Source organism: Scyliorhinus torazame, chromosome 11 (genome assembly GCF_047496885.1).
Source record: "Scyliorhinus torazame isolate Kashiwa2021f chromosome 11, sScyTor2.1, whole genome shotgun sequence".
NCBI classification, from domain to species: domain Eukaryota; kingdom Metazoa; phylum Chordata; class Chondrichthyes; order Carcharhiniformes; family Scyliorhinidae; genus Scyliorhinus; species Scyliorhinus torazame.
Window position 1 is genome coordinate 37,092,235 of NC_092717.1, and position 21,831 is coordinate 37,114,065.

Genomic DNA, 21,831 nt, shown 5'->3' on the forward strand with positions numbered 1-21,831 from the left:
CTCTTCTGAAACTGGACTGCATTGTCATCCCGCACAGCATGCGCCAGCACGTCCTGGAACAGCTACACGAGGGCCATCTTGGCCTGGAAAAGTGCCGCCGACGGGCCCGAGAGGCAGTGTACTGGCCCGGAATTAATGAGGACATAGCCACCAGCCAACACAGTGCTCAACTGCCCCACTTGTCAGCGCTTCCAGCCGGCCCAACCATGTGAGACCCTGCAGCCCCATGAGTTGGTCACGTCACCTTGGACCAAGGTGGGCATCAACCTGTTCCACGCGCTGGGTAGAGACTATGTCCTGATTGTGGACTACTTTTCAAATTACCCGGAGGTGATATGGTTGCACAACATCACATCGTCTGCAGTCATCCGTGCCTGTAAGGACACCTTTGCTCAACACGGCATCCCACTCACGGTGATGTCGGACATGGTTTGTATATAGTGTTCATCTCGTTATTCTTGTGACATACTGTTTGTCTGCACCAGGCACCTTCCCATGTAAATAGCTTAGTTCTCATGTACATTTTCCTGTAAATATTTCGCACACACGTAGTCAGGGACCATACACTATTGATTGCCACACAGGTACATTTTTTAATAAAAGGGGGATGTCATAATATACACCAGTATATCATGGTGCAGACACACACTGATGGACACACATCGGGACCAATCAACACACACAACACCACAGCCAATCACCAGTTAGAGCACACTCACTATAAAGACAGGGGGCATCAGAGTTCCCGCTCATTCGAGTTGCATGTTATTCTCCTGTGCAGAGACAATTACTGAGTCCGTGTACTAAAGGGCATCTAGTTCAAGACGAGTTGATTTTATTATAATATAATAAACTGTGGGTAGTAAACTAATGCTATCAAACTGAAACTAATACAAACACGACTGACCACGATGATTTTTCTCCAGCGTCCACCGAGGTTACAGTGTCATGTGCTATTCCTTGCCTGATACCTACTGGTTGGGGGTTATATATATTTACACATACACTTGTTTATGCATGTCACTACACCCAGCACAATATATCCTCCCCATGCTGCTGTACTTAAAACTAGGCCTGACCAGAGCTTTTTATAACTATAGAATACCGACGCTTCCAAAGTGGTTTAGCACAGGGCTAAAGAGCTGGCTTTTAAAGTAGACCAAGGCAGGCCAGCAGCACGGTTGAATTCCTGTACCAGCCTCCCTGAACAGGCGCCGGAATGCGGCGACTAGGGGCTTTTCACAGTAACTTCGTTTGAAGCCTACTTGTGACGATAAGCGATTTTCATTTTTTGATTTCATTTTTCAAATCCAGCATAAAGATTACAGTGCCTTATCCAATTCCCCTCCAAATCCACAACCAGACTCACTGATGCAAGAGCTTACCAACATTAAAACTTGCATCAATCAATGAGCTAATGAGCATAAAGGAAAACTCAAGGCTTTAATTCAAGACATAAAAGAAACAAAGGGCAGATAGGACTGAGCTGGAGGCTCATCAGTCAAGAATGAGAATGAAACTCAGCAGAGACATTTAATACAGCATCGGAGCTGGAAGACAGGTCAATTAGATTGGAAAAACAGAATGACAACCTGAAATTAGGCTGTTTTTACTTAGGTTATACAAGAGGCACTTAAAGGCACATGACTCAACTTTCGACTGAAAAGTGAAGAGTTGGCATTTAACCCAAAGGCAACAGTCCCAAATTGGGAGCAGGTTATGTAAACTCACTTTACTGGTGACTTATTTTCTACAACCTACTGATGTTCCTCATTCACCTTGCATGGTGGCTCAAGGTGATACAAGGGAGACTTCCAGTATAACGGAACAAGGGTTTATTGGTGACTGGTAAAGGCACAGAGCACAGAGTCACGAAACAGGTCTGCACTCTCTAGCCCACGGTCCACTCTGCCGGGACCCCACTTCCAGGGCCCCACGCTTCTTCCCAATTGGTCGGGGATCGTGCGGTCCCGCACGGTAGGCATTGAGTCGATCATGTGGACTATGAGGGCTCATCCCTTGAAGGGGCCACGCTACCGCACATTGCATATAACAATGTTGACAAAATAATTCAATTCTCTATGGAGGGTTAGCATTGCGGAAATCTGCAGCAGCTTTTCTTTAACTGACACCATTTGCTGTAGCTTTATAATGGAATAGAAAAACACCTTGGCCCTTGCCACATCCTCTTGCATTTATTCAAACACATTTCCCAGAGTTGGGTCATTTCCATATTGAGCATCACTGGTTCAACACAAGTGTGGAGAAAAAGCTGGATTCTCCCAAAATGAGACTATGTCCCCACGCCGGTGTAAAAACGGTGGAGTTTTGCCCCCGAAATATCTTGAAAAAAGTTATACGAATTCATAGCCCTACAAGGGGCTAGCAGTGACCCAGAGTGAATCTCGCAGCCTTTGCTGCAGATACGGGCCCCCGCACTTCCGGGTCAGATGCCGCACATGCGCACAATGGCGACCTCCAGCAGCCAGACAAAAAAAATAAACCCCCCCCAATTGGCTGCTCGCCCGAGCCTCAGCCCCCGTACACTAAAGTCTCCGATCCACCCGCTCCCGACCAGGGGGTCATGGACTGAGTCCGCAGCCGCCACGCGAGAATCCCAACCGACAATAGGTGGTTACTTCCACGCTGTCGGGAACTCGGCTGGTCGAGAGCGGAGGTTTGCTGAGCAGGCCTCTGGCAATGGGTCCACGGCCGCGCGGCGTACTCCACGGTGACGCCGATTTCCGGTGCTCGGATAATCGCCGGACCAGCGCCGGTCCCAATTATGGCGTCAAACTGGACTCTCTGCCGCGGCGCCAACCGCGATCATGGCGTCAGGCTGTGGAGAATCCAGCCCAAGATCCTTCAACAGCAAACAGTCAAGACCATCATTGAATGCCCCCCCTTGCCAACAACTGCTGCCGTATCAATGCCGGGCACCAGGAATATGGTGGCATACAAATGATGGGAAATCTGTCATACAATGCACGATATCATTTGTACCTTATGAAAATTAGAGTGGCATGGTGACACAGTGGTTAGCAATGCTGCCTTACAGCATCAGAGTTTGATTCCGGTGTTGGGTGACTGTGTGCAGTTTGCATGTTCGCCCCATGTCTGTGTGGATTTCCTCCGGGTGCTCCAGTTTCCTCCCACAGTCCAAAGATGTGCAAGGTAGGTGGATGGGCCATGATCCCCACGCAGGTTTACGGGATAGGACAGGGGAGTGGGCCTCAGTGGAGTACTCTTTCGAAAGGTCGGTGCAGACTCGATGGGCTGAATGACCTCCTTCTGCACTGTAGGGATTCTATGGAATTCCAAAAAAAGTGAATCTGTGTTGACAGCAGAAAATCTATGAAGTCGTGCTGGGGACAGGAAGCATCTGGGACCGTGTCACTAACCAAGTCATGCCAAAAGAAAAATAACATTTTTATCTTGCCATTACGAGGAAAGGTTGAATAAGACAGTCATGTGGTTTGCCAAGGATGCACTTTAATTGATTTATTTTTATTTTGTAGCAACGGTAATTTTTAACTTTTGGCTGTTTGGTCAAGAAGGATAAGCCAATTTAGAAGTAGGGACTATTGAATTGCTGAAGTAAGAAATGGTCAGTTTGGATAATGAGCCTAATTAAAAGACATTCTCATGTGCACTGCAGAGTACTTTAATTAGCTTATCACATTTTTTTGCAGAGAAAATATATCTGCAACATTATCATTCATTTCTGAAGTAGAAAATAGTTCAGATTTATAATTAGATGTTTCACTTGAGAGGATGGCTACAAGAGTGAAACTACCAACGAGGTCGCAAAGTTGGGAGTTGGAAAAATAACCATTAAAATGAAAGTTATTCAGTACAAAAGCAAGGACATCTCGCATTTATATAACGCTTTCAATGCAGTAACTTAATAAATTAGTGTGATTCCAGAGCTTAGGGTAATTGAAGGTAGGGCTGCCAAAAACAAATTGAAGAAAATGGAAAATGTGCAACAGGCCATAATTGGAAAACTGTTGTGCGGCGGGAAAAGGCTCCAGAGATAATAAAAGACAAGACCATAATCCAATTTGGAAACAAAGATGAACATTTTAAAATGGAGGCTTTGCCAGACTGGAACTAAATATAGGTCAACAAGCACTGGGGTAATGTGCAATGTTCCTTTGTGCTGCACGCTATTCCTAGCAGACCATGAAGTCCTGTGAGCACTGTTTGTTTTGCCCATGGGCAGTTTACATTTTGCAATGGCCAAAAAAACAAGAAAAGCAGCAATGGCAACGGCAATGACAACATCAACAATAACCATCACTGATGTGATTGGTTGGGTCGAAGAACGCTAGAACCGGGGCTGTGGTGAGCTTTGCTTTCAGCTCACGCCGTTCCTCTTCATGCGTGGGCAGCCACTGGAATTCCGTCGACTTCTTGACGAGATGACGGAGGGCCGTGGTGTGGGATGCCATATTGGGAATGAATTTCCCGAGAAAGTTGACCATCCCGAGGAAGCGGAGGGCCGCCTTCTTGTCCTTCGGGGTCTTCATGGCGTTGATCGCCAAGACCTTGTCGGCGTCTGGCCGCACGCCCTGCTGCGAGATGTGGTCGCCAACAAACTTTATATCAGATTGACCAAATGAGCACTTGGCCCTGTTGAGCTGGAGACCATATTCATGAATTCTCTGGAATACCTTCTTGAGGCGAGCGATGTGTTCCTGGGGCGTTGTGGACCAGATAATTACTTTGTCAACGTATACACGCACCCCCTCGATGCCCTCCATCATCTGCTCCATGATGCGGTGAAATACTTTGGAGGCAGATATGAACCCAAAAGGCATCTGGTTGTAGCAGTCGCGACCGAACGGGGTATTGAACATGCACAGTTTGTGACTGGACTAGTCCAGCTGTATTTGCCAAAAACCCTTGGAGGCGTCCAGCTTAGTAAAAAATTTGGCATGAGCTATCTCACTGGTTAACTCTTCACATTTTGGTATCGGATAATGCTCCCGCATGATATTGCGGTTTAGATCCTTAGGGTCAATGCAAATGCGAAGCTCCCCTGACGGCTTCTTTACGCAGACCATAGAGCTGACTCAGTCTGTTGGCTCTGTGACCTTCGATATGTTACCCTGGTCTTGGAGGTCCTGTAATTGCTTCTTCAGACGATCCTTGAGGGGTGCCGGCACCCGGCGTGGTGCATGAATTACAGGGGTGGTGTTCGGCTTGAGCAGGATTTTATATCGGTATGGGAGCATGCCTATTGCATCGAATATGCTGTGGTACTGCGTGCTAATGTCATCTATGTCGGCTTGCAAGTTCCAATCAGGCGAGGCCGTCGCCGGTGATGATGACATGGTGTGGACTCGCTGAACCAGGCTCAGGAGCATTACAAGGGTTAATGTAGTACCATGAATAGCCACTAGTGGGAGCTGCAGATACCACTATAAAAGCAGTGGATGCTGGACCTCAGGGGAGGAATGTATGTAGGAGACAGCTAGTGAAGGCCATAAGAGCAAATCGTGTGAGAAGGTTAGATTATAGTTTATACCAGTAGTGAGATTAGCAGTAGATGAGTGTAGTTAGATGTTATTGATTAATTCTGTGTTCTAAAAGGACTAAGCGTCGAAACCCAGCTTAGTAGTGTAAATAAAATCATAGCTTTGTTTGAGTAAAAGCAACACTGTGGTCTTTGAGATCACTACGCCAACTATTCTAAATAAGCAACACAAAGAACACCACAGGTAGGTGACGAGGGAGGGGGGGTTACAAGCAAGAGCAGATGGGTGGCTTGCAGCGGGCCTTCCTTCTCAATGCAGATTCCCTCACCGGCCCCCAGAAGCTTGCAAGCAACCCTGATAGGGTTTGATTTTTGAGCTCCCAGCATGGATGGTTGCCCGCCCAACCCCTGCTGCTGGTTGATGTTGTACTTACATACTTATGAAAGCACTCCCCATCTGTTTTGATATTCCAGCTTTATCAACTTTTTGCTCCCTCTTTGCAGGTCTCTAAAACTGTCCCAATCCTCAGGCTTATGACTATTCTTTGCAATTATACTTCCTCCTCTTTTAATCTCATACTATCCTTAGCTTTCCTCGTAAGCCATAACTTAGGGTGGCACGGTGGCACAGTGGTTGGTACGGATGTCTCACAGTACCAGGTACTCGGGTTCAATTCTGGCCTCGGGTGACTGTGTGGAGTTTGCACGTTCTCCCCATGTTTGCGTGGGTTTCCTTCAGATGCTCCGGTTTCCTACCTTCGTCCAAAGATATGCAGGTTAGGTGGATTGGCCATGGTAAATTGCCCCTTAGTGTCCAAAAGGTTAGCTGGGGTTATGGGAATAGGGTGGAGGCATGGGCCTAGGTAGGGTGCTCTTTCCACGTGTCGCTGCGGGCTCAAAGGGCCGAATGGCCTCCTTCTGCCCTGTAGGGCTTCTATGATTCTATGATTGGATCATTCTCACTGAGTTTTCATTTTTTAATTGAATGTATGTTGGTTGAACATGTTGAATTGTTTCTTTAAATGTTTCCTGTTGTTTATTTGCCACCATACCTTTTGGTTTATTTACCCTAACAACCCTAGCCAGTTCTCCCCCATACCTCCCCTCATACCTCTGTAGCTGGCTTTGATTACGTTTGCGATTCTTGCTTCGGATTTGAGCATGTTGCTCTTCACCTTGATGATCAACTTCAGTTGTATTGTATTCCCTTTTTTTGAGAGGTTATTTTATAATGAGATTACTAATTAACCCTGCCTCATTACACAATACTAGATCCAAAATAGCTTGGTTCCACAAAACATTGTTCGAGGAGACTGTCAAGACAGCACTTATCTTCCAGATTACTTTTGTCAATCTAATTTATCTGCTCTACATGAGGATTAAAGCCATTTTGATCATTACATTGTTTTTGTTACAACCACCAATCATTTCATCATTAATATTCTATCCAACAGTGTAACGAATGTTGAGGGTCCGATATGCTATTCCAACATATGTTTTCATGACCTTTGTGATTCCTAGAGCAAGATTTTTACTGATATCTGAATCATTCTTCACCCAGGTACACCCCCTGGCACCTCCCTTGCATTACCCTGGCATTATGCTGGCATCGCTCTCTTCCCTCTAAACACAAAGCCCCACCATGAGCACTGTGCTCACTCACCTCTGAGCTCCCCTTGGAGTACTGCTTGCCAGGTGTATTTCTTCAGAGTCTTGCAGCATGCCGTTCTGACATCCTGACACCATGAATTAATTTTCTTTTTTTTTCTTTTTTTCTAAATGTAGAGTACCCAATTCATTTTTTCCAATTAAGGGGAATTTAGCGTGGCCAATCCACCTGGCCTGCACATCTTTGGGTTGTCGGGGCAAAACCCACGCAAACATGGGGAGAATGTGCAAACTCCACGTGGACAGTGACCCAGAGCCGGGTTCGAACCTGGGACCTCGGCGACTGCTAACCACTGTGCCACCGTGCTGCCCGTGGATTCATTTTCTGATTTGGTGTCATGATTCTGACATATGCCTGATAATGATATGCAAATGTATAACTGTGAGGTTCCTCGCATTGAATGGCGGGCAACGTGACCCACGACTGGTGGAGAAGAGAACTGTTATATTTCCACTACCGGTAGCATGTCACATTCTTTGTTTTGTTCTCCAAGATAGCCAAATATGTAGTGTTCATAAAGAACATAAGACTATATGTTTAAATCAAAACTAATTTATTTTATACTACTTAACTTGATTAGGTTCGCACACTCTACTGAGTTATAGATAATAAAATAATAGTACTGAATCTGTGATACAGTAATTAATAATCTCTCTACTATATAAACTATACTCTGACTCAACTCTACACTATCCTTCTACATCAAACTCTCCATCAGATTGCCTAGAGACACAGCCTTTTATAAGATCACTCAGTGATGCCACCTAGTGTTGATATACATGTAATCTCTCTTGTTAACTCAGTACTATATTTGGATTATACATATGATTACAGGGACAATCATTCCTGCTGTCACGTCAGGACTTTGGACATCTCACGATATTTTCCACTTATCTGGACCAAACTGGACTGAACGAGAGCAGAGTATCCCGGCTCTAATCTCCACCTGTACTGATTCAACTTCTTGACCTTTTTGAGCCCAGATCTTTTCTGCTGCTGTTCTCATCCTCGACTATCAGAACCATTCCTCCTGCTTTTCAACTCTGCTTGAATTTTTTGAAATATTATCTACCTTGGAAAATGTATTTTCCAACCTTGGTCACCACGTAACCATGGATGGGATTGTCCCATGGCCCCGCTGCTAGATTCAATGGCAAGCGAATGGGGGATGAATTTGGCAGAGAACAAAAATCACTTGTGCGCCATCATGAGCTTTCCGCAGGAACTTCTTTGGTGCTTGCCGTGGCAAATCAAGAAACCCACTGGAAGCTGATGTGAAATTGATTTGTATCCCCGCCCTAATGGGATGGAGATGATGGCTCAACCGAAATCTTCCACCCACGCCGATTCTCCTTGCCACCAGCAGGAAAACAAGCCGGTCTAGAACAAGTTTGGAACAAGGTGCTGTTCAGAAGCTGGGACCCACCTGAGAAATGCCTGAGGCTGCCTCCAGAGTTTGGGATGGAAGGCGCCAGCAACCCTGTACCCCGGAACACCGCAGCAGTGAGGGTGGGGGAAGCATCAATAGGTGGACCTTCCAGACTCAGTGTCATCGAGGGGGTCCATCTTGCAGCTCCAAATTGTCCCTGGAGATCCATCTTCTTTTTCAGGATGTCCATCGTCTTCCTTCAACAGTGAATCAATGATGTTGGGTGCATTTTCAATATGGCAGCCAGGTCTGATGGCGGGAAACCTGCGATCAGACCTTCCCCGCCAGGGAATGTGGTGCTAAACCCCCAGGCGCATAATGTATCAGATCAGAGCTGGAAGATATGTCGTGTTTCTTTCCCCCCCACCCTATCATGGGACCATGGCCCAGATGGAAGAACTTTGGTCCAGATGGAAGAATTTTGTCCCATGAATCTGTGATTGCACCTCTATTTGTACCATTAGATCGTCCACCTTATTACGAATGATGAGAAAATTAAATGTGTGCGTCATAGAGTGCTGTGAGAATAAGGAGTTTCAATTCATCGGACATTGGCACCAGAAAGAAGGAGTGTTCCACTGGGTGACCCTATGTTGTTCTGGCAAGAAGAGTATTCACTCTCTAAACTGGGCAGCTACACAGTTACACCGAACAGTTACACCTAACAAGCATGATGGACGCACAATTTGAAGTCAGCATCATTATTCTCTGTTGATCCACTTAGAATTACTTGATAGCATCTGTAATATTTTGAGTGTTACTTGCAGTTAACTGGATAATGCCATCAAACACAACCTTGCGGCTGACATCAAACTGCTCTCAAAACCAAATGCACAGACTGAACATATTATGCTCATCAATGTCTGGGCTCTCATCAAATATCAGTGTAAAAGGTCGGGAATTGCTTACAGCTGCCATGATCTTGTTTTGGATTATAGAATTAATAGAGTGTATACATTTATGGGCATGGTTCTTGTTCCCCAGCTGGTAGGTGGATTAATTAACACACTTTGCTGTGCAGTTGTTTATTTGCTGAACCAACAACATTTGATTATGTGGCAAGGAGCAAATTGTCAATCAGGCTTCTTATTTCGTCCAGATTTGCTGCCGGTATTCCCCAATTTCAAAAACTTTCCTTCAATTTTCAGCCAACTTTGAATGCTGAATTCAAACTCATTGGGCTGATTTCAACCAAAAAGTTTCACGGGTGCGATTCAACTAATTGGGAACAAAGTCGCATAGCGAGCGTGTTTATTGGCCTGTTTCCCGGCGCACGCAGCAGTGAGAAACACATGGCTATAAAGCGCACCACATGATGTATAAGGGGCCTCAGCGTGGAACACGTGGCTGAGGCCGCACATAGTCCTGTTTTGTACGCTGGGGAACTCCGCTCATCGGAATTCCCCTGTGTAGCGAGAGATCGGGACTACATTTTTAAATGACATCCCGATCTCCAAGGCCCCCGAAGCAATCCCTGACCCCACCCCCAGACCCACACCAGGTTCCCAGGCCTCCCAATACCCACTAAGTCATCCCAGCCCAATTGCGCACTCGCACAAAATACCAGCTTGGCACATTGGCAGTGCCAACCTGGCACCTTAACAATGCCAGGTTGGCATCCAGGTGCTCAATTAGGGGAATTCACAGCTTGGCGTGCAGAGCATTTTCGCAGTCGTCTGCCATGGGCTTTTCTATCTTTGTACTACTTGTCATGGTTGAAGGAGGCCTTTGTAGCCTGTATGTAGCCTAGTTGGGGCTGGTGTAGCACAGTGGGCTAAACAGTTGGCTTGGAATGCAGAACAAGGCCAGCAGCACGGGTTCAATTCCCGTACCGGCCTCCCCGAACAGGCGTCGGAATGTGGCGACTAGAGGCTTTTCACAGTCACTTAATTGAAGTCTACTTGTGACAATAAGGGATTATTATGTGGGGAATTCATAATGAAGGTGGGGATGTGAAGCCTTTTTGTTTTGGCAGGGGAAAGGGGGTGGTTAAGTGTTGGGAGAGTGTGGGGGAGTTGGGAGTCTCCTCTCTAGGTGACCATGTACATGGCCTCTACATGGAGAAGATAGAGGCCCACATTGGGCACATTGTAGCCATGTAAAATGGCTGCGTTCCGATTAATCTGGCCAAAACCCAGTTTAAAACGGCTAACCCGAAAGACTGCTGGGAAAAGCAGCCAAGAAGACACAAGCAGGCAGCTGCAGACAGTTTTGCATATTCGGCTCTGGGAAGGTAGCCCAGATCGATACACAGGGCTATCAACAGCCCATCAACACAGGTGTTCACAGTTGCATTCAGGACTGTTTGCAACCAATCTATTCAGATATCCACAGTTAAATCGGCTATCCCCGGGAACAATTGCAACATATTAGCAATTGAATACCGGGCCAGACCTGTCGGCGCCTGCAGTGGCCGAAACAAAGACAGGTGAGCGACCACCCCCCGATCGAGGAATCGCCTCACCATTGGACACATCGACCCCAGAGATTGGGGACAGAATCCAATCACTTGGGACTCAGGGTCAAGGGCCGCCCCGGGAGGCGGGAAGCCCCTGGGCCCTATAAAAGTGAAGGTCCAAGTTCAGGGGCGAAATTCTCCGTTATCGGCAGAAAGTCCGCCGATCGTCGCAAAAAACGGCGCAAATCCGACTTGCGTCACGTTGGAAAAATGGGTCGAAAGTCTCCGGCCCGAAATGGGCTAGCAGCGACGTAACGGGATCCGCGCTTGCGCAGTGGTTCACGCCGTCCAGCGTCATACACGCCGCACGGCGTGACGGCACATAAGGCCACGCTGCTCCCCCCCACCCGGAACACCCAACCGGAACACCCGACTGGATGGCTGGCCGCCGCTCAGCCCCGAGGTTCGAGTCATGGGATGTGGAGGCGCTCCTGGACGCGGTGGAGCAGAGGAGGGACGCCGTGTATCCCGGGCACGGCCGCAGAGTTGCCCCACGCCACAGCCGGCGTCTGTGGAGGGAAGTGGCAGAGGCCGTCACCGCTGCGGCCCTGAAACCACGGACAGGCACCCAGTGCCACAAGAAGGTGAACGACCTCGTCAGAGCAGGCAGGGTGAGCCTCCCCCATATCCCCCCTCCCCCATATTCCCCCCTCCCCCATATCCCCCCTCCCCCATATCCCCCCTCCCCCATATCCCCCCTCCCCCATATCCCCCCCATCCCTCTATCCCCCCCATATCCCCCCTCCCCGTTATCCCCCTCCCCATATCCCCCCTCCCCCCTATCCCCCTCCCCCCATCCCCCCTCCCCCATCCCCCCATATCCCCCCTTCCCCCATATCCCCCCTTCCCCCATATCCCCCCTCCCCCATAAACCCCCTCCCCCATAAACCCCATATCCCCCCTCCCCCATATCCCCCCTCCCCCATATCCCCCCTCCCCCATATCCCCCCTCCCCCATATCCCCCCATATCCCCCCTTCCCCCATATCCCCCCATCCCCATATACCCCCTTCCCCCATATACCCCCTCCCCCATATCTCCCTCCCTCATATCCCCCCTTGCCCCATATCCCCCCTCCTCCATATCCTCCCTCCCCCATATCTCCCCTCCCCCATATCCCCCCTCCCCCATATCCCCCATCCCCCATATCACCCATATCCCCCTCCCCCATATTCCCCCCTCCCCATATCCCCCATATCCCCAAGTGAATCCAGCCCTAACCTTAACCTCTGCAATGCACGCGCAACCGATGGCGTGCATTCATATACCTGCCTAACAGTGTTGCCTTTTACCCCTGCCACCGACCCCCCCCCCCACAGGAGAAGCGCGCATACAACAATAGGGAGCATGTGAGGACTGGAGGAGGCCCCGCTGATGAGAGTCCACTGACCGAACACGAGGAAAGGGCCCTGGAACTGGCTGGCGGACCTGACGACCGGGAGGTTGCTGATGCAGAGGTCGGGGGCGTACTAGCAAGTGAGCCACCGACAGCCCGTCCCCATATCCCCCCTCCCCTATATCCCCCTCCCCCATATCACCTGATCACTGCCTGATGTCTAACCATGCATGCTTAATTGTGTATCGCAGGACCAAACGTCCAGGTACCCATCCCCGCAGATGCAGACCGCCCGCAGGATGCCCCTCGGAGGCCACGGGAGACGGAGAGACACGGACCCTCCAGCATGCGACGCCCACAGGATGCCCCTCGCAAACCACGGGAGACGGAGAGACACGGACCCTCCAGCATGCAACGCCCTCAGGATGCCCCTCGGAGGCCACGGGAGACGGAGAGACACGGACCCTCCAGCATGCGACGCCCGCAGGATGCCCCTCGCACAGCACGGGAGACGGAGAGACCTGGAGCAACAGGGAGACGACACCCCCGTCATGTGCGGGAGCGACCACCCAGCGACGAGGGAGGCAGCCACAGGCCCCCGCCAGATCCGAGCCGGGACACCACTACCCGGGACACCACTACCCGGGACACCACTACCCGGGACACCACTACCCGGGACACCACTACCCGGGACACCACTACCCGGGACACCACTACCCGGGACACCACTACCCGGGACACCACTACCCGGGACACCACTACCCGGGACACCACTACCCGGGACACCACTACCCGGGACACCACTACCCGGGACACCACTACCCGGGACACCACTACCCGGGACACCACTACCCGGGACAGCACTACCCGGGACAGCACTACCCGGGACAGCACTACCCGGGACAGCACTACCCGGGACAGCACTACCCGGGACAGCACTACCCGGGACAGCACTGCCCAGGACACCCCTACCCGGGACAGCACTACCCAGGAAGACGAAATACCGGACAGTGACTCAGAGTGGATGGGTGGAGACGAACCCCCACCCCAAAGTGCCATGGCCTCAGAGCAGGACGAAGAGCATGACACACGCCACTGCTGTCACCAACACCCTCCACCATCGCAGAAACACTCACCTCGGTTGGGCACTTTAGTGATGAGGCGTCTGCTACACTCACTGGTGCGCACAACACAGCCGTCCCGGTACAGCAGGTGGAGGTAGGAGCAGCAGAGGGGCCGGGCGGTCGGAGGGCAGCCCAGCCCAAGCGAACATCTGCCGCCCAGATGGATCCCGGGTTCCTGGAGTTACCACACCCACACATAGATCCGATGCAACCACCGACCCGGAGACGAGCGAAGAGGGTGACGGCCGGCTTGCGGCGGCCGCAGTCGCAGGTGGAGGAGTCCACCCGCGTCCAGGAGCTGGGAGTGGTGCCGGTCATGCGTGCCACCCAGGCTGACACCGCACGGGTGGCGTCCGCGTTGGAGGCAATGGGTGCGACGGTGTCACACATGGGGAACGATTTGCGAGGCCTGGGGCTTTCCGTGCAGGCGGCGTCTGTGGCCCAGGACATGACTGCCCTCTCACAGGTGGCCATGAGCCAGTGCCAGCGCCAGATGGCAGAGGCGCTTAATGCCATAGCCCAGTCTCTGCAGGCCATGGCCCAGTCTCAGCAGGCCATCGCTGAGGGCATCGGCGCCAGTGGCCATGTGCGAGCCGGCGTCGCACTGTCACAGACAGGGTTTGCCAACACCCTGGGCTCCATGGCTGCAAACCTGCAGAACCCTGTCGATACCAGCACGGGCCTCCAGGACTGGCAGCGCCAGATGTCGGGGGGGCGTCGGATGGCCAGTCCGTTCGCATCCCCCACCCATGTAGAGGCCTGGGGGCCATCAGGCACCTCGAGGGAGGAGGAGGTGGTGTGGTCCGTCCCGGCTCCCCCTGTAGGGGAGGTCCCGGTACACCGCAACACCTCGGACTCCCCCCTTCCGTCCCAGGTGCATCGGGTGGGCAACGGGCAGGACAGGCTGGCAGCTCGCCATCCCAGTCGCCCGGGCCGCAGCCTGGCCCATCTAGGCCAGGACGCCCCAGGAAACGGCCGCCAAAGGGATCCAGTGTCAGAGGGCAGGAATCACAGGAGTCCACCTCCAGTTCTGCTGTACCGTCTGGGGAACCACGTAGACGTAGTCAAAGGGCCCGTAAGGCCAAACAATTAGACACTGAGTAAGTTGGCACGGGTGCAGGGCACAGATGAGTTTTAGGGGCTAGGGCACGTGCATGAACTCGTTTGGTTTTTCAACCCAATGTTACACCTACAGAAGCTGCCTTTGTGCTCTGTCCAAAGCGTGCGGGGGGTGTCATGTATGTTGGGCGCAAGTGTGTGTGTGAGGGGTGGTCTTACCTCAGCCCCAGGTGAGTCTACCCCCTTCCCCCTGGGCCGCCATCAACATCACCCGGGCAGAGGACGGGACCGTGCGCTGCAGTGTCACAGCCGCATGCAGGGATGGTCCGGGTGGATGGTGGTACTGTGGCCATGGGTCAGACATAGTCCAACGATGTGGAACCAGGAGCTCACCGCAGGGCGTGTTGTCATCATCCTCCATGGCCTGCAATAGACACGCGTCCACCCGCAACTGTGAGATCCCGGCCCGTTGTGCCGCAGGTGGATCGGCAATGGGGGGGGGTGTGGTGTGCATGCGGGTGGGGTGGGCGGGGTTGGGGAGGGGGGGTGAGGGTGCTGGGTGGGTGGATGGGTGGGGGGGGTGGGTGGTCGGCTGTTGCCATGGTGTGCGGTCTGTGGCCATACTACCCGATTCCCACGCCCATCTAGTCAGTGAAGCGGGCGGCTATCAGTCTGTCCCGTGCCCGCTGGGCCAGCCGGTAACGGTGGACAGCCACCCGCCTGTGTCTACCCCGTCTGCCCTGACCATTACCCCCATCCCCCTCATCTGGGGAGGACTGCGCCTCTTCCTGCTGCTCCTCCACTCCGCCCTCCTCTGCCTGCGGCACATCACCCCTCTGCTGGGCTATGTTGTGCAGGACGCAGCACACCACAATGATGCGGCTGACCCTATCTGACCGATACTGGAGGGCGTCCCCAGAGAGGTCCAGGCACCTGAAACGCATCTTCAGCACGGCAAAGCACCTCTCTATCACTCCCCTTGTCGTACATGGGCATCATTGTAGCAGTTCTCCGCCTCATTGCGTGGCCTCCGTATAGGCGTCATCAGCCACGATCGCAATGGGTTGCCCCTGTCGCCCAGCAACCAGCCCCTCAGCCGGGGATGGCGTCCCTCGTACATGCCGGGGATGGATGACCGCGACAACACGTATGAGTCGTGTACACTGCCTGGGTAACGGGCGCAGATGTGCAGGATCATCATGCTGTGGTCGCAGACCACCTGTATGTTCATCGAATAGGTCCCCTTCCTATTAGTGAACACGGCCCTGTTCTCTGCAGGTGGCCGCACGGCGACGTGCATCCCATCGATCGCGCCCTGGACCATGGGGAACCCGGCAACGGCAGAGAAGCCCACGGCCCGGGCATCTTGGCTGGCCCGGTCCACGGGGAAGCGGATGTAGCGGTGCGCCATGGCATATAGGGCATCTGTCACTGCCCGGATGCACCGATGCACCGATGTCTGCGATATGCCGGACAGGTCCCCACTCGGTGCCTGGAATGACCCCGTTGCATAAAAGTTCAGGGCCACCGTAACCTTGACGGACACGGGAAGAGGGCGTCCCCCGCCAGTGCCACGCGGTGACAGGTGTGCCAGCAGGTGGCAGATGTGTGCCACGGTGTCCCGCCTCATCCGGAGTCTCCTCCTGCATTCCCGGTCCGTGAGGTCCTGGTATGACTGCCGGGGCCTGTACACACGGGGCGCCCTCGGGTGCCTCCGTTGCCGTGGGGCCGCGACGTCCTCCTCCCCCTCCTCGTCCTGTCGGTCAGGTGTCCCTCCAGCCTGGGCGGCTGCTGCCTGTCCCTCTGCGGCAGCCTGCGCCGCCTCTCTGGCACGCTCCTCCTCCTCCTCATCCAGGGCAACATAGACATTAGCGGCTGCCGCCACGGCGGCCAACATCGCTGGATGATCGGAAAACATGACGGCCTGGTGGGGGGGGGGGAGGGGAACGACGACATGTCATCATTGCCCATATCCCCTCCTCCCCCCAGCCAGGTGGCATGGACCGCATGGGTCCAACTGTTGGAGGCTGGCACCTGGCCAGGTGGACCAACTCACTTGCCCACGCATCCCCCTCCCCGGCACGGACCCCCCATCCCCCTCCCCGGCACGGACACCCCCATCCCCCTCCCCGGCACGGCCTCCCCCCCAACCTCCACCCCGGCACTGACCCCAACCTCCTCCCCGGCACGGACCCCCCATCCCCCTCCCCGGCACGGCCCCCTCCCAACCTCCTCCCCGGCACGGACCCCCCATCCCTCTCCCCAGCACGGACCCCCCTCCCGGCAGTCCCCCGGAGCCCAGCCCACTCCAACCACCCCCCCCCCCCGCCGCGCACACACGCAACCCGAGACACACCTCTCCTCACACATTCAGACTGCGGCCACGCCATCGCCTGCCCAGAGCCAACCCCCCAGTCCGTCACTCACCTCCACGCTGGTCGGCGTGACCCTGGAGCACAGGGTCACGCCGATGAAAAGGAGGTTTAATTTACGTCGACGTGAATGGTCATCACGTCAACGGGACTTCGGCCCATCCGGAAGGGAGAATATCGGCAGGCCGAAAATCGGTTGCCTTGCGCAAACCCGTGCCATTCTCCGACGGCAGCGACGACATTAACGCCCCGCCGACTTTTCTCCCTTCGGAGACTTCGGCAACCGGCGGGGGCGGGATTCACGGCGGCCAATGGCCATTCTCCGACCCGCTGGGGGGTCGGAGAATGACGCCCCAGATCTCTCTCTCTCATCTTCGCCTGCTCGAGACCTTCGCAAGGCCAGCCACCGTGTATAGTAAGTTTGAATCCAAGTTTGAATACGCTATCCGGTAGAGACACCTAGCCACCGACCTGTAGCAGCCTTTTGAATCCCGCGGGCCAGATTTGATTGGACAAGCCATTCGTTTCCCTGACCTGGTGGGCTCTTCCTAAGTTAAGTATCGGCCAGTAGTGATAGGTTTATTATACAGAAAGTAGTATTAGGGTATTAATATTGCTTGTTGTATATAATAAATGACCGTTGTTTTAATCCTTACTAAGTGGTGTGCTGTGTTATTAATCATAACCTGAACTTGAACCACGTGGCGGTATCATAAAGATACCTGGCGACTCATGAGCAAAGGTGACCTAAACAGAGCAAATAGACTAAAGCTAAAAAGAGCAACAACATCAATAGTGATGGGTAGGAGGGGAAGAGTCGGGATGTTTACAACAACAATGGGTGGGATCCATCAGCCTCGTTGCACCAGAAAAGCAGCTCACCCTGGCGCAGCATGGCCAGTGAAAGCCGGGAAACCCCACCCCCGGGATCTACCCAGCTCACAATGCCTCGCACGATTCAACAAAATCTCGCGAAGTGTTGCAATGTGAATCCCGCCTACAATGGGCGAGGTCACGTTTTAGCAAATTGAGCGAGACAGCGAGCGTCACTCTAATGTGCAGATTCCCGAGGTACCCGAGACTTTGGGATGCAGTCCTTCGCCTGAGAGACCTTGGGTGAGCACTGTTTGGCACTGGTCCCCACAAACGGGGACCAATCAGAAAGGCACCCATGGGGGGGGGGGGGGCAGGCCTCCAGTATTGTGTTCGGGCTGGGCGGGAGGTCGGGGATTGTTTTGGGGACCTCGAAGATCGGGACACCATTTTTAAATGGCGTTCCAAGCTCTCACTACAATGGGGAGTTCTGGCAAGCTGAGCTTCACATTGTAAAAAATGGGGTTATGTGCACCTCAGCCACATGTTCCCCGTTCAGGCCCCTTATTCAACACGCATTGCGTTGAATAGTCATATGTTTCTCTGCACTGTCAGTGTCGGGCAACACGCGGCTAAACGCACGCGCTAGGGGACTTTGTTCCCTTTTGGGAAGATCGTGTCCGATGTGTTTCTGTATTACTGGGGAGGCTGGAAAGTAACAAGGCGAAGCTCTAGTTTCGCATTGTGAGGTTGCAGATAAATGTAGGGATGCAGACAGTGAGAGAAGGAGCTTCCAAGCTGGTCCCAAAGCAATAGCGTAGAACTACCTTCTTGCACTCACAAACTAATGCCTCAATTCTAACTTGAAAGTAGAAGTGGAACTGCATGGGAGGGCTCAGAGGCAGTGTGGGAGGAGCACACTGCTCGACAAGGGACTCTTTCTCAGACGCCCTGCAATTTGTTGGTGTCACAACATTAATATGGAGTCAGGGCTGAGGGAAAGGAGGAAGGCCTCCTTGTGAAGCTTTCTGTGGAAGTCATACCTTTGACTCACTGCAACGGGCAAATATAGGAGTCACAGGCTGAACATCACATTCACTGTACTTCAACATTAACACACAGGAATGTGAATTCTGGGAATGTGAATTAAGGAGACACAAGTGCTGCAAATATGGCATCCGATCAATGGATACTTTCATGTGATGCCATTTGCATTCATAATTGGCAAAAGGGTATCCAGTAATTGATCATAAACAAGATGTTGTTCATGAGCATGCCAGATTGATGCACTGATCTGGGCCAGGTAATGCATGTCATTTTAACCTTCTCTGTGGGATTCAGGTGGTCAACCTTGGAGGAGAGGTATTGGTCACCTCATATATCTGTTAGTGCCTCAGACACAAGCCTCCATCAGCAAAAGGCATCGACCACATTCTTTACGAGAAATTAATGCCTGGTGGAGTCAGAGGCTCTCCCCTGCCATTGGCCCTGATGTTGACCACCACACTGTATTTCCTTGTCCTGTGGTTCATACCAAAGATACACACGGGACCTATCTGCCATCTTACAGTCCTGCCACATACAGATGCATCAAGGAGGTCACAGATGCCCTCTTCAGCAAAGCGCATCATAATATGAGTTTACTCTCGATGAAGGTAATCAAGCTGCGAGATTCAATGCATTTATAGCTATCTCAGGTTTCCCAAGAGTGCAGGGTACAATTGACTGCACCCATGCGGCTTTTGAGGGCTCCACGTCAGCAGCCCCTCATGTTTATCTACCATAAGGACTTTCATTCCATCAATGCTCAACTGGTGTGCAATCATCGGAAGTACATACTGCACATTTGTGCTCAATACCCTGGTAGCAGTCATGACTCCTTCGTCCTGAGTTACTCCCATGTGCCTCAGATATTTGATGGTCTTGATGTCTACAGAGGGCTTCGGAGAATAACAATGTACTTCACAGCTCCACATAATCCCTAATCAAGCAGGCCATTGGCACTTTAAAGATGTTCTGTTGATGTTTAGGTGGGACACTGCAGTAGACTCCCAAAATGGTTTGTGGCATCACCGCTGTACACTGCACCCTTCATAAACTGGCACTGCAAAGTATTGATGCCTTGCCAGAGGGAGAAATGGGAAAGGATGAAGATCAGGAAGGCCAGGAACATGAAGAGGGAGATGAGAGAGAGCTTCCATGGGATGACGTCATTGAGGAAACACAACATGGAAGACGTGCCTGTGCCATTTTAATTCCTACCAGTTTCCAGGTGGAGTATCGTGAAGGAGATGGTCACGATCATCCTGTCCCTTAATGGCGTCCTGTTTCATTTAAAGGAATGTCCAGCCAGTCACAATGAGAGCAAGTTCAGCAATCCGGCTTGCACCTTGCAGCTTCATGATTCAGCAGACCATATCCTTTAAGAAGTTCAGTGGTGCACCCTTCAGGCAGTCGCCTGAATCTCTGGTCCACTATTATAAACTATGATCTGCTTTCACTCACACTATCTTTCCTTCAGTCTATCTCCTTCACTTCTCTCCCCATAAGGCTGAACATCAATGTCTTATACGCTTGCAACTCTCGCTCCCCCTTCACATTTCATTAACCCTTGCAGTTCTTACATTTATGATAATATCACAACAGTCGTTGCCACATCAATGAGAATCTGCAACGGCCAATGAGATGAGGTCCTGTTTGGGGATTTCATTCTCTCATCCAGGTCTTGTCCTTTGGGCATTAGCACGGAGGATACACGACTGTCCCTGACGCCTCAAGTTTGCTGAACTGCCCTTGCACAATGGTGTGCCGTGAGGAGAAAGGTTTCCAAGCGCATTAAGCACACACTTCCAAAAATATTTTAACACATCGCCATTCCTTCACACATAGAAACAGTCTTCAGTGAGGTTGACATCACATGATTGTGAATCTGACAAAGGGAGACAATCATTGAGTGGGAGGATAGCTAAACCTCAAAATAAGAGGATCCATATGTACATAATCACAACGCCTTCAATTGTGCAAGATATTCACATAAGCCGAGAATGTTTTAACAAAATTGTAATATTTGTACAGCTGTTACACACCCCTGACCCAAAATGGATGTCAATACTTTTAAATTCTCCAAATCCTGCTTCTACACCTGGGTGCAGCTGCAACATCAACAGCAGAACTGGAGGAGGCTTGCTGACTGCTACGTCCTGATGTCTGTGATGACTTTGTTGACAGCCTCCGGCCTTGAGGGCCCCAGCCCGAAGAGGCTCAGGGGCAGATGCAACTTCTTTGGCCTGAGCAACTTGAGTGGATGGGGGGTCACAGGCACAGGGGACTGTGAGCAGCTGCACATGCCTGAGTGTCCTGAGCAGAGGCCCCTTGAGGAGAAGGGGCTCCTGGAGGGAGGTCAATGTGGCTCATCCCCCTCTTGTCTCGACATTGATGGGGCCACCAGTGCGTGTGGCCATGGAGTCAGTGCAAATCTGCCAAAACCTGCTGGACCAAGGTCTCTCTGGTGGTTACCAGACTTCCCGAGATGACCTTGAGATTCTCGCATATTGGAGCCAGGATATCAACCACAACGCGGTTCCACCTTTCACTCTGGTTTGCTGAATGACTGCCTGATGTTCCACCACCTGCTGTTGCATTTACATTGTTTTGGCGGCAGTTCCATTAAGATCCCAGAGCAGTTGCTAGGGTTCTGGGCAGGAACCCAATACTTTTTTTATTAATTTGTAAAACTGTGAAAAAAAGGATACTTTGCTCCAGAAGTGATTCCACGCAAAAATAGGGATATGGTATCCTAAAACAAACTTTATTTTTAACACAGTATTAAACTATCTCAACACCACACAGATATAGCTTACAATTACCAGTTAAATAATTCTTAACCATAAAAGGAAACACCTGGGCCGTCATTCTCCGACCCCCCAGCGGGTCGGAGAATGGCTGTTGGCCGCCGTGAATACCGCCCCCGCCGGTTGCCGAAGTCTCCGGTACCGGATATTCGGCGGGGGCGGGAATCAGGCCGCGCCGTTTGGCTCGATTCTCCGGCCCGGATGGGCCGAAGTCCCGCCGAGAAACTGCCTGTCCCGCC